We start from the raw sequence: 14,187 nt of genomic DNA on the forward strand, positions 1-14,187 counted from the left end.
TTTTCGTGTTGAGAAAAGTTGGAAGATGTAAATAAAACTGACAGTTACGGGACAGTTACCGAGGGATTGATAAAGACAGAATAAGGTTAAGGTTACTGCTTCAGACCGCAGCAGAAACTCCGCTGCATTTAAGGTTTAGAAATGCCTTTCAACCCTAAACCCTGCTGCGTTATATGATCAGTAAAATAGCTTCACTACCTAAAAGCTATCTGTTGTTACGACCACGCTACTGAAACATTTAGTTAAACTAGTAACGCTGCTACTGCGCAACACTGGAAATACATTAGTTAGAAAGTTGTGCTGAGTGACACGAAAAATTAAAACCAATTTGTGTCCATGAATCACAAATCAACAGATTACATTTCTTGACTATTTTGCAAGCTCACAACTGTCCACATGCATGTATTTGATGACATCACGCTGCGACTACAGATGTGTGATATTCATAGTCTACGATGATCTTCATTGTTGTGCGAGCTGACATCATAATGCATGTTCCTCACTTTGCAAAAAACAGCCTTGTTCTCCCGATCCCGAAAAATTCATGTTGCAGGCACAAAGTGTACTTCCCATAGAAATACATTAGTTCGAAAGCTGTGCTGAGTGACACGGAAGAATTAGATATTCGTGTCCATGAATCGCAAATCAACAGATTAAATTTCGTGACTATTTCTCAAACTGCGTTGCCACTGTCTTATTGGTCGAATGTGATGTTTTCTTATAGCTTCTGTCCCTATTTATCATTAAATCCTCCTGAAAAGTATCTAAAATCAGATCCAAGAGGAGAAAACTACCTTCTTGTGAAAGAAAGCTTCTGCAGGTGACTGTAAATATCCTCTTTTCTGAATCTTTCTCTCCTTTACGCTGCAGGTTAATCATCTCTTCTTCTCTGATAGCAGCTCACCACCTGAGGAGTCTGACTCAGTCTCTGCAGGTTTCCTCTTCTCTCTTCATTTTCTTCTTCACCGTTGGTTCAGAGTGAAAGTGACGCTGTGTGTGGGCGAAACACAATCCTGGAAGTCCAGTTTGAGTAAATCATGTTTTAAGGATAGTGAGACTACACTAAGATTTACTTCTACTTCTTTCATCCTAACAATCATGAGGTAGAATTACTCTGCAAGTCAAGAAAAGTCCTAAAAAGCATCAAATTTACCCCAAAAATCAGTTTTTATAAGTCTTAAATTCAACCTACAAAAGTATTGAGTATTTCCTCTTTCCTGTTGTTGGCTGTAATGTTTCTGTATGTTTGCAGGCTGTAGTTAAATGGTACATGGACTGTATTTATTTAGCACTTTTCCAGTCTTTTGACAACTAAAAGCACCTTTTCACTATACAAGCCACATTCACCCGTTCACACACCAATGATACAGGCAATGGGAGCAATTTGAGGTTCAGTATCTCACCTGAGTACACTTTGATATGCTGGCTGGAGGAACTGGGAATCAAACCAGCAATTTCCCAATTAGTGAATGCAGCCGGGAGACTTTTTACATCTAAACTACTTTAAAGTGAGATTGGTGTAAAGGTGGATTTATTCTGCAGGAAGAGTTTCAGTCAACACCGTCAGACCTGCAGCAAACACTGATCTTAACTGTGTTTTACATGCACGTAGATGATTAAACAAGCAAGATACAACATGTTAGTTAATGAGTTTTATAGATGTGTTGGCTGGCTGTGTCTAATGTGTCCTTAAGCCACAAATTGCATCCAGAGTACTTGGTAAAAAAAAGCCTAAAATAATCGTTTTTTCTCTGCACACTCAGGATTTCAGGGTAATGAAATTCAACCTCGTGCTTTATCCAGTTAGCAGCATTTACCAACATGCAGAGTTTCCTTGTAAAGCTTTAAGAGAGCTGAGGAAGAGGAGGAGGAGGAAGGAGAGGAGGAGCTGCTCTCTCATAGATCAGATAAAGATAACACCATTATGTAGAGAGAGGTGAAAGTCAGGAGGAGGTGACAGTAGAGGAGGAGGAGAGGAAATATTAGATATAAAAGGAGAAAGGAAGTTGAGGAGATTCAACATTTCAGTGAAGAGGAACAAATGTAGTTTCATATTATAGTTATTGTTATTATGGGCCCTATTAACAGTCCTGCAGCAGTAAATCTAATAAATTACTATAATTAAATTGACTCCAGTAGCCAGATCACCAACCTATGCTCCTTTTACACTTATTACTTATTTATCTACATTGAAAAATAAATGAAACAACTATCTTTGCAGCAACTATTTAACCTTATTTTTTAAATGTGTTACGACATCTTTAAGATTTACATTTAAAAAATCTTCAGATAATCAATTAAATTATGATTGTAGAACCAAATATATGTACAAGTTTTCACTATTAATACACACAGATACAAGTAAATCATCATACAGTCTATTTAACCTTTGTGTCGTCCTCTCGGGTCAAATTGACCCCGTCTGTTTTGACTGTTCCTTCTTTCCTCCCTTCCCTCCCTCCTTCCTTCCTTCCTTCCACCCTCCTTCCCTTCCTTCTTTCCTCCCTCCTTTCCTTCCTTCTTCCTTCCTTCCTCTCTCTCTCCCTCTTTTCCTTCCTTCTTCCTCCCTTCCTAACTTCCTTCCTTGACTCGAGGACAACAGTAGGGTTAGTATACATTTTTGATACATTTGATCCAAATTTGTTCTTGTGCCTCCTTCATTGAATGTATCTCTATAAAACTTTACATCACTGATAATAATGAGGAGTGTAACAATTATTAATTAATCCGCTGATTATATTTGGTTCAGAAAACTTTTTTTTTTTTAAAGCCAGAAACTCCAAAACTCAAATATATTCAGTTTATAATGCAACAGAAAACAGAAAGAAGCAGCAAATTCTCATAAAAAAGCCACAACTAGAGAATTAGTTAGGACCTGAATGATGACCAGCAGCTATTATAGAGTCTATTTATATGGAAATGTATTTTATCCAAATTTGTTGTTGTGCCTTCTTTATTGAAATTTTAAATCACCAAAAATATAAGAAATGCCAGTTACTTAAGTAATCAATGAATCCGCTGATTATTTTTACATAATCTTCCATAAAAGTGTAGAAAACATTGAAAAAGTCCAAAACCTGACGATATTCTGTTTATTATATAAAAGCAGGAAAAGGCAAATTGTCACAAAGATGATCTGAATGATGATTAATCAATTATCAGCCAATCAGAGCGACTCTCCACCTGTCTTTATTCAGGTAGTAAACGAGTGCTCACCTCCTCCCTCTCCATCATTGCCTCCCGTCTCCTTCTTCTCTCAAATATCGATCCACCAAAATTACCTCTCGAGGTCGTCAGCGTCTCCGTGGCAACAGGCAGCGGGCAACGAAAATCGGCCCTGCAGCTGTCGACTCTCATGAAGTCGGGGGGGGGTAAACGCCAGGGACACAACTGTCAGGAGTCACCTGGAGCTCGTTAGTGCCACAGTGTGTGTGTGTGTGTGTGTGGGGGGGGGGGGGCTGAGGGGTAATAGGCTTCACAGTGGGAGGTCAAGAGGTTTATGACACCTGCCACGTGGGCAGAAGTGTGTTTAGTCATCTTTAGTCCAAAGTGTTGAGTTCGGTCTGACGCTGAGCCTTTTAATCAATATATGAGTCAGAAAGCTGCAGAATTTAAGGAGAGCTTGTTGTTCTATTTAAAGCTTTATCTTATTAAATGTTCTGATCTTCTTACATGTAATAAAACCAGGCGGGGAGTTCCAGTCCTCTGAAATGAGGCCAATGCAGAAGTAACTTAAAACTGCATTCTATCAAAAGGCCACCAGGGGGCGACCGTTTTGGTGTCAAAAGGACTTCCGTCTCTATACAAGTCAATGGAGAATTCACCAACTTCTCACTTGATTTCTAACCTCAGTAAACGTTTTCAAAATGTGTTTATGGTCTCAATCGCTAGTTTAAAGCCTTCTTCAATGCAGTATGATGTTCATTTGGGACATTTTGGCCTCCCTGATTTTATATGTGACGATAAAGCAGGGTATGCATTAGGGTGTGGCTACGTGGTGATTGACAGGTTGATTGGTTCACAGGTTCAGGAGGGCGCCTCATGCTCCTCCTGATGCCCATATAAGTAGAATCTGTGTTTTTATTTTTCCCAGCATGCACCTGAAATGTTCAAGATGGCGCTGCTCAGATCCGATACTATTGGCCTCCGAGCAGCAGTCCACAAACCAATGGGTGACGTCACGGATGTTACGTCCATTTTATATACAGTCTATGATTGTAAGTGCATTATGAAGGGATTTTCTAATGGTCAGTATGAACAGGAGGAATCATTACGGCAAGAAAAACACACTTATTGTTCATTGTGGCTCCTGACTGTTTATATGTAGTTGCATTTATGTTGGTTATTTTAACTTTGTATGAAGTGTTGGCGTCAGTATTATCAGTGTGTCTGTACATTTGTTATCTGATGTCTGGTGTGTGTCCTGTTATCTCCTGCAACACATAATTACAGAGGCAATAGTGCACACGCTGCAGAAGTAACAGTACATACAAAGACACATGCACACCTACACACAGCTAACACTTGCTGAAGTAGACTCTCCACACACACACACACACACACACACACATACAAACGGGGGCGATGGGCTAATTATACGTTTCATCATGCTTGCTCTCTCCGCTCCCCCCCCCGCCTCCCACTTCGTCCCCTTTAAGCTCAGCCATTATCCTCCTTGATATATCACCTTTTCACTTGCAAATGACTGACACTATTGAATCCGGGCACTCACACTCCCCAAGTGGCACTTTTTTCCTCCAAGAATAGAGCTCATAATAAGTCTCAGCGTTGGTCAAGGACAATAGATGGCTTTTTATCTCCATAATGACCATCGCTGCCGCAGAGGGCCAATTTCTGTGAACCCCCTTACATGACAGCGTGGCCATTGTGTCCGGTCTTATAGAAACAGCTCGACAATTATGGTGAATTACACAGACAAAAGGCAGTGTATAGATTATATAGAGAGATATACATACACTGTAGAGTGAGCAGCAGTCAGGCATGTTGAGCCTTTTATTTTTCTCCTCAGGTGGCAACAGCTCATTCATCATAGTTGTTCAAGAAATGTAATAAAATATGTTTTGAGTGTCAACATGTATGAGTAGAAGAACAGGTTTTGACATACCTTAATTAATAGTAATAATATGAATGACTACAAAAGCTGTACTGCAAACACTGAATGACGACAGAAAAAAATATTGCATTTTTTTCTTTCTATGAAGTAAAGAGACAGAGGTGACTGCATTTGGGTGGAGCTGACCCTAACTAACCTTCATCATATCATCATTTCTTTATTCACACCTCAGTTAAAAACCATTTACAACATGTTCTCATTTTTGTAGTTAGCTTACGTGAAAATGGGACACACTAGGAAGCTTAAAAAAGCTTTTTAACCCTCCTGTTGTCATCGAGTCAAGGAAGGAAGGGAGGGAGGAAGGAAGGAAGGAAAGGAGGGATGAAGTAAGGGAGGAAGGAAGAAGGAAGGGAGGGATGAAGTAAGGGAGGAAGGAAGAAGGAAGGGAGGTAGGAAGGTAGGTAGGAGGGAGGGAGGAAAGAAGGGAAGGAGGGAGGCAGGGAGAAAGGTAAAGAGGAAGGGACTAAGGAAAGAAAGAAAGAAGGACAGAGGAAAGAAGGAAGGGTGGAAGGAAAGGAAGTAAGGGAGGAAAGAAGAAACAGTCCAAAACAGACGGGGTCAATTTGACCCGGGAGGACGACACAAAGGTAAAGAGGGGCCCCAGGCACAAAATAAATACATGTAACAATTAAACATAACCCCCCCCCCCCCCCCCCCCCCCCCCACAAGACAAAACAGAAAAATACATATATACACATACAAATACAAATAGCACTCTCAACCATATACACACATAGGCAAGGCAAGTTTATTTGTATAGCACATTTCATACACTGGGCAACTCAAAGTGCTTCACAAAAGCTGAAAAACACATAAAAAAATACAACGTTTAAAACATCATTTATTAGGAGAAGAAAAGAAAAAAAAATCAATTGCTCTGTTCTTGAGCAGAGAAAGGATCTATTGATAGAAGTTAAAAGAAAACACAAGTAAATAAATAAGTAAACATTGGAATAAGAACAGATAAGGTTTAAAGTAATAATACAAAATAAAACAAATTAGGAGCAATAAAAACCAGCAAGTAGGTATTAAATTTAAGAGAACGTTGCAGTAAACAATAAAGTTTTTTAGCCCTGATTTAAAAGAGCTGACAGTTTGAGCAGACCTCAGATCTACAGGAAGTTTGTTCCACAGATGAGGAGCATAGTAAACTAAATGCTGCCCTCACTTTGTCTGATTCCCGGTTTCCAGGTGACCTGAGGGGCCTGGATGCTTTCATAGGGAACTAGTAGATCTAGCATGTATTTTGGTCCAAGACCGTTCAGTGTTTTGTAGACCAGCAATAAGATTTTAAAAAACCTACAAGAGATCCCTAACCTAAGGCTAACCTAACCTAAGCCCAACTCCTAACAAGGTCCAAGTGGTCACATCACCGGCAAATCCAAGAAGAATTGAACTACAATAAAAGAAAAAAAAGAGATTATCATATCAGAATCATGGACTCAAGTATAGATGGGGGACATTTGCAAGTCTTTATCAAGATTGTTCCATACCTGTGGACCTTTACAAACAATATTGAGGCTGGTACATTTGAGCTTATGGTTTTTTCCCTTAATGAAATGCTTCTTCCTAGTCTGATATGAATGCGGAGGAAAGGAAATTGGAATCAGGTCACAAATTCTTTCGTTGAGCTCATTAACAACACAAAACATAGTACAAGCATTATGAAAAGTATTAAGTTCAGTAATTTTCAGAACCTTTATTTGTACTAGGCTGTAACATAAAGTTGGGCATTTGAATATGGAGGTAAATGGGGATTGACTCGCTTTTGCAGTCAACCTCAAATGGCCATTTCACCAACTTTCCCCATTGGCCTCCATTTTCTGTCTCAGAGGTTTCCATTTGGTTTAAAAACAACATAATTGAACTGCGATGGCCGGGAATCGAACCCGGGTCAACTGCTTGGAAGGCAGCTAGGAAGAGCAGTGTTTTAGTACCCAGTCAGTACAGAGACAAGACTTGGAGAGGGAGGTTCCCCTAAAAGAGAAGAATGTAGTTTGATATACCTGTAATTAAAACTAAATGATGACAGAGAGAGAGATCACCACTAACCACCATCTCTACAGAAGATGGTGGTTAGTGGTGTATTACTGCCCAGTCAGCCTCAGGGGCCATTCAAGGAACTGTAATTTGGCCAACCCTCCCCATCCCCCCATCGACTTTACTTTTCAGTCCTGGAGGCTGCCTTCCTGCCATTTTCCAGGCTTCAGATACATATTTAGCACACTTAAAGACATTAGTTAAACAACCAGTCCATTCTATCATCATCAGAGCACCAGAACATTTCTGGGTTTTTAACAGACATTTCAGTAAATATTGGAGTTCTCAGTTCATCATACACATCGACTTTTCTGTCCAGGCGGTTGCTGCTTGGTTTAAAATGCCATAATTGAACTGCGATGGCCGGGAATCGAACCCGGTCAACTGCTTGGAAGGCAGCTATGCTCACCACTATACCACCATCGCTATGGAAGAGCAGGATTATAGTACCAACTCAGCATTTTATATCAGTATAGAGACAAGCCTTGCAGAGGGAGGTTCCTCTAAAAGAGAAGAATGTAGTTTGACAAACCTGTAACTAAAAGTGAATGATGACAGAGAACGTTGTATGTAGTCCTATTAAGTAAAGGACTCTGCAGAAGTGAAAATAGTCCAGGTTGAGTCCAATGCTAAGACTCGCTTGCTTGAAAGCAACCAGTTGCTCTTTCATTTTTGAAGACATCTAAGAGGTCCCTCCGGTTCTCGGGACTCACCACTATACCACCATCTCTACAGAAGAGCAGTATATTAGTGCCCAGTCAGTGGCCATTCAAGGAACTGCAACACCCACCATTGACCTTACTTTTCAGTCCCGGAGGCTGCTGCAACATAATTGAACTGCGATGGCCGGGAATCGAACCCGGGTCAACTGCTTGGAAGGCAGCTATGCTCACCACTATACCACCATCGCTATGGAAGAGCAGCGTTTTAGTACCTACTCACTATAGAGACAAGACTTGAAGAGGAGAGGGATGTTCCCCTAAAAGAGAAGAATGTAGTTTGACAAACCTGTAATTAAAACTAAATGATGACAGAGAGAGAGCTCACCACTAACCACCATCTCTACAGAAGATGGTGGTTAGTGGTATATTACTGCCCAGTCAGCCTCAGGGGCCATTCGAGGAACTGTAATTTGGTCAACCCTCCCCATCCCCCCATCGACTTTACTTTTCAGTCCAGGAGGTCGCTGCTTGGTTTAAAACAACATAATTGAACTGCGATGGCCGGGAATCGAACCCGGGTCAACTGCTTGGAAGGCAGCTATGCTCACCACTATACCACCATCGCTATGGAAGAACAGGAGTTTATTGCCAACTCATAATTTTATTTCAGTATAAGAATTGGACAGGTTTGACATATCTGTAACTAATAGTAATATACAAAAAACTACTGACGTTGGTACCGGGTTGAGTCCTGAGGGTGTGGTGCTGAAGATGCCCTGGAGTTGGCCAGTTCGATGATGATCCACCTTGCTCCCCCCCCTTGAGCATGTACATCTGAGTGCAGAGCATTGCATCTCTACCCATGCAAGACAAAAGGATTAATGACAGTGAATACGATTTTTCTACTCGTTACATAACAGTCATTTAAAAGAAATGTTTCATATGTAAAGTGGCAACTTGCCTTGAATGAAACTTCACTGATGCCGATGAAAGCTCTCTAGAGAAGAGGACCCTCTACACCAGCGCAGCACATCCAGTGTTTATCAGCTCTTTTATAGGCAAGAGCCCATCTTGGTGTAAAACTGTACACCAGGTGAGTGTTGAATACGTGCTTCTGTTCTGTCTCGTGGTTTACAAGATGCAAACCTGTTGTGTCTGTTGACTGCCACACTGAGTCCAGGAGATCTTGAATCGGGGAAACGAGTGTCTTCGACCCCTCGGGTTCTCCTCCGGCAGCGCTTTGCCAGCTAACTGGAAGTGATGCTGGATAAGACCTGTTTGTCTGAGGGAACATGAACCCGATGTTTCTTCATGAGCTCGGCCTTCTTGGCGTCTTTGAGATGCCCAAGGTCTTTTTCGTCCCATTCAAAGATACAACTGGACAGCCTTGAGCAGAATGTGCCATAGAGTGGATGGTGCTCAGTGGTGAGACCTTTGGTGAATCGTCTCACGTAATGGAAGACATCAAGCCTCATAACCGATGTCCATCCAAGTGAGAACTGGGCTCCTTCCAGTTAGCTCATCGTCACGTGCTGCCTATACGTTGTATCCTAGTTCAATTTTATTGATCAGGCAGTTATGGCCGGCAATCTACCAAATCTCAAATGAAGTAACATTTTTTCACAAATACACAAAAAGCTCTTGGTTTTCTTTAATAATAGCTTATCAGATGTATCAAAAATCACAAATCACTTACCTCTCTCATTGCAGCAATCCCTGTCGACTTAAATTACGTCCGGTTCTCCAACATCCCTGAATCACGACACAATGCTTTGACACAGGTCATCCAGGCTAGCTCCCTCACCAGTTGTCAGTACAGAATTTAGTACTTGGCCAAATTCATTTCCAACATTGGTCATCCATGTGGCTGTCTCCTCAAAGCCGCCAGTGAATGTCTTGGTCACCTAAATACATAAAGATTAAACTATTCTGTACGTCAAGAGGAACAACAAGGTAAATATGTTATCATTGCAAATCAACTGAAATTTACATAGATTCACTCATACCTTCTTGCTGGAGTCCAGCTTGAGAATTCGGCCATAAGTGGACGTTATGATGACCCTCAATTCACCCAGATGACCAAGAATCTCATTGGCAGGCACCGTCTCAAACCACTGGGCCAGTGGTAGGGGGCAATAAGGTGGTGGGTCTGCATGCACAGCTGGGGACCGCGTGCACTGACTTCCTGTGAAATTCACAGTCAGCCAAGTACTCGGTGGAGCGTCGTGCCCAAAGCCTGGTGGATGTAGCTGGAGATGTTCCCCACTGTTCTGGGCGTTAGCTTGGTTACACACTTTCTGTCCAGCGCCAGGTGGGCAGTGAGTACAGATGGAAACTTGTTTCGATGGGATGGATCCAGTTGGTTCAGGATCTTTGAGCTCCATGGGCCGACCGGTACCATGCATCTACTGCAGCGAGGAGGAGACTCTTCAGCTCCTCTCAGCTTTACGGAGCTTTATAGTTGAGTTTCAGCTCATTGTTTATCTGTCCGGCTGCTACTTTACTGTTCTGGTTCACTCTCAGCTGCTCTCATAGTGTCGTTTTCAGAGAAAAAGCTGTAAAAATGGCCACTGAGGGGCGGCTGTGGCTCAGGAGGTTGAGCGGTCTTTACCAATTGGAAGATTGGCGGTTCAATTCCCGGCTCTTCCAGTCCACGTCGATGTGTCCTTGGTTAAGATACTTAACCCCAAATTGCTCCCATTGATGTGTCAACCGTGTGTGAATGTCTATGAATGGTTAGTCTCCCTCTGATGAGCAGGTTGACACCCTGAGTTGTAGCTCCTGTCATCAGTGTATGAATGGATGAATGAGACATGTAGTGTAAAAGCACTTTGAGTGGTCATAATGATGAGAAACACGCTATATAAGTACAGTCCTTTTACCATTTACCATTCACTGTTCACTGCCTGCTCAGCACCAAACAGCAAACACACACAGTTATCTGTAGACTAGCTGGTGAACATAGTGGAGCATTTAGATATTTCCCTCCGGAGTTGGTAGAGAGTAAAAACAGAGCTTAAAGAGAGAGTTTATTGGACAGAAACACAATGAACTAATGAATGATAATGTTTATCAGTAACTGCTCAACTATCACAAATGTGTTAAGTCTTAAAAATATAGTAAAAGACGTTTTTGTTTTGTTTTTCACTCAGTTACATTTCACTTACGGAAAAAGGAAAATATTTTAGAGACACAATCAGATGTTATGAGGTCATTCAGCAGCATTTCAGCTCAGTGAGGCTTTTCTTATGATCCACTGCTGGAAGTTGTTTTTATTTCCCGTGTGTGTGAATGTTAGAGCCGGATCAGATGTGTCTATGAAGGGATTTTAAAAACAAACCTTTATACATGCAGCTGTTGCACAAAGGTAAAACATTTCTTTTAAGAGAGAGAAAAAGATGAGAAGCACTATATATATATTTTTTATCAGAGAGTGATGAAAGTCTGCAGAGAGTAGCTGAAAAAGGCTTTTTGAACAGTGCTGGGAAGAGAGGAGCTCATTATTGTGGTCAGGGCCAGTTTTAGACTCTTATATTAGGCTGGTAGAGTAGAAATGATGGTGGGAGACATTTTAAAGGCTCGGTTATTTTTCTTAAACAGCTGGCCACTCTAGGTTTTCAGTAGTGCTTCTCAAACAGGAGGAAATAAGTGCATTTGTTGGACTATTTTCAGTGGTGGATGAATACACATGTTGTGCTCTAGTGAGTATTTCTGGCAGCAGGATTGTGTTTTTTTCTCTTCTAATTTATAAAGAACGATTTGAAGCAGAGAAATTAGGAGGCAGTGTTTGTAAGTTTGCTGATATATAACAGTACTTAGGGCTGGGAGATATGGACAAAATCAAATATCACAATATTTTAGACCAAATACCTCGATATCGATGTTGCAACAATATTGTAGAGATGACTGTCGATGCTTTCACAAAATATTTACACTATAAAAATTTTGATAAATAATCATCAGTAATGTGGATATAATGAGAAATTGGGTAAAAAGGTTAATAACAGAACAGCTAGAACAGTCTGGTAAGTTCAGATAATTACATATTTTACTGTAATGCAGCTTTAACCTTCCTGTCGTCCTCCCGGGTCAAATTGACCTCGTCTGTTTGACTGTTCCTTCTTTCCTCCCTTACTTCCTTCCTCCCGTCTGTCCTCCCTCCTTCTCCCTTCCTTCCTTCCTCCCGTCTGTCCTCCCTCCTTCTCTCTTTCATTCCTTCCTCCTTCTTTCTTCCCTCCCTCCTACCTTCCTCCCTTCCTTCTTTCCTCTGTCCTTCTTTACTCACTTTCTCTTTTCCTTCCTTCCCTCCCTCCCTCCTTCCTCCTTTCCTCTCTCCCTCCTACCTTCCTCCCTCCCTCCTTTCCTCCATCCTTCCTTCCTTCTTCCTTGCTTCCTTCTTTCCTCTGTCCTTCTTTCCTCCTTCCATCCTCCCTCCTTTCCTTCCTTCTTTCCTTCCCTCCCTCCCTCCTTTCCTTCTTTCCTTCCCTCCCTCCTTTCCTTCTTTCTTCCTTCCTCCTTCACTCCCTTCCTTCCTTCATCCCTCCTTTCCTACCTTCTTCCTCCCTTCCATCCTTGACTCTGATGACATATCGCGATATTACGATATCCAAATTTTAAGACGATATCTAGTCTCATATCACGATATTGATATAATTTCAATATATTGTGCAGACCTACCAGTACTATTATTATGTTTTTATATTATCTTTTTTATACGTATATGTACCTTTAGACTTTGTTAGTCTGAAGAACCGCATTACAGATTTAGTTATTTGGTCCTGCAGCTGCTTTCTTATTCTGCATGTGCGCTCCTACTACATTACATTTTCATGAGCTTATAGTTCTTAAATGAAATTAAAAGCTAACCCAGTGGTATGACTCTGAGGTTATATGAACATTTTCTATGTGTCTATTCTTGTGTTGTGGATCTTTCTCCTTCTCTCTGGTTAAATCCAGCTGTTTGGTGTTTCATGTATGATGAGCTGCAGGTGAAGCTCTGCTGATTGTCTGATTGAATGTTTGTGACAGTGGGAGTGTGTGTGGGTTGATCCAAGCAGCTGATTGGTTCCATCCTCCGAGCTTTGCTGCTTTTAAAGGCCGGCGTCCTCTGGCTCCTGCAGACATGTATCTGTAGCTAACATGGTTTACTGCCTCAGGTTTAATTCTGTTTGCTCATGTTTTTGTTTTGCTTGGAGTTATTTTGAGTGATTTGTGTAATTTTAGGTTGCTCAGCTTTAGTTTTATGTTAACCCATCCTGAAGTTAAAAGATTTCAAAATAACCTTTTAACCCTTACATACTGTTCAGGGTCTAATTTGACCCATTTTTATATTTGAGAGAAGAAACAACACCTTAAAAACTTTTCTTTTACCCAGAAATGTAATGACTTATCCTCTTTGACTCATAATATATAAAAAAGGAGATATTTTAACTTTCTAAAAATGTTTTTGTGCAGCTAATACATGTTTTTGTTGCATGTTTGACTCATATTTATTAAGAAATTCAGAAACCAGTATTCAACATAAATCACATGACTGATGAGGTGTTCATCAATGATTTGTGGTTCTGAAATTATAGAGACTAATTATGATGGGATACTGTGAAATGCCCAAATATGAACAGTCTGTGAGGGTTAAAAGGCTGAAAATCCTCTAACGCTGGTGTCTCATCTTTAATGTCATTCATCTCAGAGGAGCCCTAATAAAAGAATAAAGAGCTTGTTGAGATGAGCTGGAGCTGCTGTCTCCTTATTGTACATTAATAAGAGTTTAACCTTCAACCCAGCAGTGTTGTGTGTATTATTCCATCTTTATGTCAGCAGTAATATTACACTCCAATAGTCTACACGCAGAGTAAAACCTCCGCCTGTCTGGTTTTCACCTAATATGCTCTCGCTCCATCTCTTTAATCCTCCTCAGGTTTTTCTCTCCGTTATTATAAAAATGCAGCTTTGTGGTTCTTTGTGTCGAGGCTTCACCTTTATCTACTGTAGCTGGGATTGAACCTCATTTCTGTCACTTTGGACAAGAAACCGACAACAGCGGACACATTAATGCATGTAAATGTAACTATACTGCACTATAAATGCACTTATATGTGAACTTCTGAAAGAGCTCTATTATAGTCTACAGTCTGTTAGATAAGAGGGAAAACCAGACATTTGAATTGAGCTTCTGCCTCTATGGTAAATGTGCATTTGCTGTTTGCCTTGTGCAAAGCATGATGGGAAATGTAGTACATAAAGCTGCAACCATTGACACTCTCCTCTACCCATTTATATACAGTAAATACATTTGCCATCGAATTACAATCTGTGGACATATAAGGGAAATAAAGTGTGTCAAACTTTTGT

The 14,187-nt window shown here is 40.9% G+C and overlaps 3 non-coding genes across 3 annotated transcripts; all 3 read right to left on the reverse strand.

The window, feature by feature from the left end:
• Positions 1-7,529: 7,529 nt before the first annotated feature.
• Positions 7,530-7,600, reverse strand: trnag-ucc (transfer RNA glycine (anticodon UCC)). Its single transcript has one exon. It is a non-coding gene; the product is annotated as a tRNA-Gly (tRNA).
• Positions 7,601-8,012: 412 nt separating this feature from the next.
• On the reverse strand, positions 8,013-8,084 carry trnag-ucc (transfer RNA glycine (anticodon UCC)). Its single transcript has one exon. It is a non-coding gene; the product is annotated as a tRNA-Gly (tRNA).
• Positions 8,085-8,389: 305 nt separating this feature from the next.
• Positions 8,390-8,461, reverse strand: trnag-ucc (transfer RNA glycine (anticodon UCC)). Its single transcript has one exon. It is a non-coding gene; the product is annotated as a tRNA-Gly (tRNA).
• Between the last annotated feature and the right edge of the window lie 5,726 nt (positions 8,462-14,187).

This window comes from Scomber scombrus, unplaced genomic scaffold (genome assembly GCF_963691925.1).
Source record: "Scomber scombrus unplaced genomic scaffold, fScoSco1.1 SCAFFOLD_98, whole genome shotgun sequence".
Lineage (NCBI taxonomy): Eukaryota > Metazoa > Chordata > Actinopteri > Scombriformes > Scombridae > Scomber > Scomber scombrus.